Below are 4,434 nucleotides of genomic sequence, written 5' to 3' on the forward strand. Positions count from 1 at the left end.
CGACAGTGTTTTCAGTCGCTACATGCCGTCGCCTAATAAGCGACCAATGGATTGCTACGCTCGTTGCCGTAGCTAAATCTTGTTGCGACGGCGTTTTGCCGTAGCCACGACCAGTGGCGACGCCACCAACAACAACGGTGTATTTGCCGTCGCCTAGCCGTCGCCATTGGTGTTTTGCGACGGAATCAGACTTTCCGCGACGGTACAAAGCCGTGGCAAAATGAATTCTTTTTTGTAGTGTTTTTTTGTACTTTATGGGAAGAATAGAAATGATATTCTGCACATCAATATCTTTGTTTTCTTCAATTTTGTGTATGTTTTCAATTATCACTGTCTTGAGAGCTTTTTTCGTTTTGTTCGTTGTCTTCAAATCCATAGAGCTCTTTGTCATTGTCTTCAACTTAGAGAGATCATTTTTAGATAACCACAAATCTATATCCGGTTTCATCAAATGCTTCTTTTCTTTCAGTTTAAGCTGATTTTTTTTTTTTGACTTTGTCAAGGGGAACCCAAAGGCTTCCTAGGCCCAAGATAAACCCCTTCAGCGCATATGAAATGCTCCAACTGTGCATTGCAGCACAGTGCCTGACCACTTTGACAGCTTCGGGGTTCGAACCTAGGTTGGGGAGCACACCCAACTAGGCAAGAACCACTAGGCCACTTGCAGTGGTTAGTTTAAGCTGATTTGATCTTTCTTGTGATTCCTGCATATATGTTTGTTCCATAATAAAAATGTTCATGATGAGTTCATTATTTATAAAATAATCAGGTGTGAATGTGTATATGTGTGTGCATGCATGCATAAATACGTACATAAGGATTTGCAAATACCCAAATTATGCTTAGTTAGCAGGACTAGATTATAGAAGCCTAGCTTGGACAATATATTTATATGTATGAAAACGTATAACAATACTAAATATCTGTATACAAACTATATATACCATTATACCTGTGAAATCCGTACTTTATAATATTATATTTGAAGTTCTTTTTAGTTGTTTGAAAATTGAAAAGGGTATAAATGGCATCTCATATGGATTAGCACGTTGTAAAAGAGTACTCTTAATTTGTCAAACTATTTATATCAATTTTCATGGAAGAAGCATTCCTGATCAGTTTATTCATCAGTTTGTCCCTTCAAAATATAGATCAGTACGCGGTTGAGCGTGTAAGTAGTTTACGTCTATGCGTGGTAAGTAAATAATGTGTTCTTAATCATATATAAAAACTTGATCCATACTGAAGATCAAAAGATAAACATATATATACTCCCGATAAAAAAAAAAAAAAAAAAAAAGATAAACACACACACGCGCACGCACACACATAGAGGTCCGTTCTAGAGAACATCCTTATTTTAAGAATTTGAGGATTTTTTACCGTTGGTCATTTAGATTCCTATGCAATAATTGTGTCTACAAAAAAACAATTCATAAACATTTGGTCATTCAAAATTGTGTAAACAAATTGTCACGCCCCGAATTTTGAATAACACATTCAAAATCCGGAACATGAATTAAACAACTTAAACAAATAAACGTTCTGAATTCTTTTCTCAGAAACAACTCCACCACTTACACAAAATTTCCAAATCGGTAAACTTCGAGTTAATTATTACAATTCCCTCTTACAAAGTAAAATTGTAAAACTCTAAACGAGCATAACGAACCTCACAACATAAAATCAGAGTATCACAAGCAGCTACTCTACACAGCTCGATCACCTTCCTGATTCTCCTGTCCTGTAGGATTACCCGCTACACCGTTTGAATAGTGTACCGGGAATTGCAACAACACAAAACCCGGTAAGCTTTTTGCAAAGCTCGTATGAGTAAACAAGAAAGAACTGTTGATTTATTAAATTACAATTCAAGTAAAATTCAACAGTATCACGTCTGCAAAGAGACATCAAACCACTCATGGAAAACCACAAGGAATACATTTTCACAATCCTCAAATCACAATACACCACACTGGTCCTGCAAACACCCAACCCACATAACACCACTCTGGTCCATCCCAATAACACGTTAGAGCTCTAACTGCCTCGTTACCTCTGACACCTTGGCCTAGGGTCAAGCAACGGCAAAAATACTTCGGTTAACACTATAACCGTCGCGCTTTGGACATCCCCGTCCTCAGCACCATATACTTCGGTTAATAATAAACCGTCGCGCTTTGGACATCCCCGTCCTCAGCACACAACTTCGGTTAATAATAAACCGTCGCACCTTGGACATCCCCGTCCTCAGCACACAAACACTCCGGTTATCCTTAACCGTCGAACTTCGGACACCTCATCCTCAGAACCCTACATTCTCTAACTCTATACATACTCCAATGTAAATCATGAATATTAACAAGAACTCATCAATCATGATCATCACATATAAATATGATAAGTCAAATTTCAATTCATAGTATTTTAATCATCCCAAATTCCACACTCTTCAATGTCACACCATTCCACATATAATCACGTAAATATATATATACGTAATTATCCACTCAGGGATAATCACTATTACCAACTATAGTTCACATGCAATAAAACCGAGAAATTCATTTGTATAGTAAAAATCATTTTACTTACCCATGGACCGTAGTTGATCAAGTCCATATGATTTTAAAACAAATATTTATTCCATAAATATTTTCACGCAATTACGACAAAATAAGGTGATTAAATTTATTCGGTTCGTAATATGAACCACGTGAGGTTTACTCACCTCTAAATTCCCGCTGCGTCTTCTTAACAGCTCAAAATACAATTTCACGAATCGTCCGCCAAATCAAACCGTCGATCACCTAATCAAACATGACCTTAACTTAGCCAATAACTCAAAAACATAATCAAACGACAATCCAACGGTCGGATTGAAATTAAATGATGATCCAACGGTCGGATCCTCACGGATCGCCTTCCTAATCACTGTTTTGCATTTATACGAAGATCCAACGGTCGGATCTTCGCCCATGACCACACAAAGCCAATGGGACAGTCATAAGATCATCATATCAAAACTACAAGTCCATCTGACGGTCCTAACTTCACATATCATGAATCAAACGATCAAAATCGATCGAAACGTAAAAATTCATAACTTAATCATATGATATCCAAAAATTGCGTATAATAAATCAAAATGATCGTATTGAAATATAGAATCTGAAAATGTACAGAAACCATATTTTTGATCCCCGGAGGTGGCCGGAAAGGGCCGCCGGAGTTAGTGGCAGAGCCGCCGCCGACCACCACCAATGGTGTCGGGGCCGGGCTGCTCTTCTTCCTCTCATCATGCTTGACAACTTTCATAACTAGCACGAAGTCTGAAAATGACCGGAAGGGGTCGAAAATTACCTTGAACAGTATGAAGGTGGCCGGAATTTTCCAGAAACCGGCGAGAAACTGCAGAAAACGGCGAGCTCCAATTCGACGTAAAAACGTCAATTTAAGGCTTCGATTTCTTCTGAAGAGTTGTTAAGAAACTCAAGAAGAACTCACTGGTTCAAGAATCACAGAAAAATATGGTCTGTAGCTCGAGATATACCGATCGAAAGCTTCGGTGGTCGGAAAAATTCCAGAATTTTGCAGAATCCGGCAAGGCTCGATTTCGACGTCAAATCTTCAATTTCAGGCCTCGATGCCTTCTAGAGAGTTGTTAATAACATCAAGGGGAACCCACTGGAAAAAGAATCAATCAAAACGATGCACTACAGCTCGAGATATCTTGATCGATAGCTCCGGTCTCGTTCTTGGTTGGGTTTGACTTGCAGCCACTGCTACGGGCCACGCCGCCGTGTGAGGCTGCTTCTGGGAGTTTCAGGAAGTTGAGGCGAGCTTGTGGATGGATTTTGGTGAGGATTGGTGACCGGTAGCTTGAGATATCAAGCTTGTTTCCAAAACGAGCTCAAACCGGGCGGAGCTTCCCGCCGCCGCTGGTGGCCGTGTCACGGTGCAAGGCTGCCTCTGGCAGCTGCGCAAGGCTGAGACGAAGCAAAAGGAAGTGGTTCGACGCCGTTTGGTGGCCGGTGGAGATAGAGAGAGACCGAAGAGCCTTTGCTCTGTTTTCGGTTTCGGTCGAGCGAGAGAGAGAAAGAAGAAAAAAAAAAAAAGAGAAAAAGAAAAAGAAGGAAGGAGACCCGGAGGAAAGGAAAAGGAAAAGGAAAAGGAAGAAAAAGAAATTTCTAAAAGGGAATCCGAGGAAAAGAGATTATAAAAAGAATCTCATATTTCCAAAATTCGTAACATAATCGTACGAACTCCAAAAATTTCGTTCGACATATGCACGCGATCATATCGACGAGCTCTACAACTTTTATGAAGGAAGTTTTTCCCAAATTCCGTACGTAGAAAAGTCGATTTTTCTTGAATCGCACAATTCGAGCTTTTGTTAAAACGAATATTTCGAAACTTCGATAATTCAAAAAG

At 39.6% G+C, this 4,434-nt stretch overlaps 1 long non-coding RNA gene across 1 annotated transcript; it reads right to left on the reverse strand.

The window, feature by feature from the left end:
- Positions 1-1,550: 1,550 nt before the first annotated feature.
- LOC133712752 (uncharacterized) lies at positions 1,551-4,030 on the reverse strand. Its single transcript, XR_009847588.1, has 3 exons — positions 3,364-4,030; positions 2,732-2,810; positions 1,551-1,759 (listed from the first exon to the last, which is right to left on the reverse strand). It is a non-coding gene; the product is annotated as an uncharacterized LOC133712752 (long non-coding RNA).
- Between the last annotated feature and the right edge of the window lie 404 nt (positions 4,031-4,434).

This window comes from Rosa rugosa, chromosome 5 (genome assembly GCF_958449725.1).
Source record: "Rosa rugosa chromosome 5, drRosRugo1.1, whole genome shotgun sequence".
NCBI lineage: Eukaryota > Viridiplantae > Streptophyta > Magnoliopsida > Rosales > Rosaceae > Rosa > Rosa rugosa.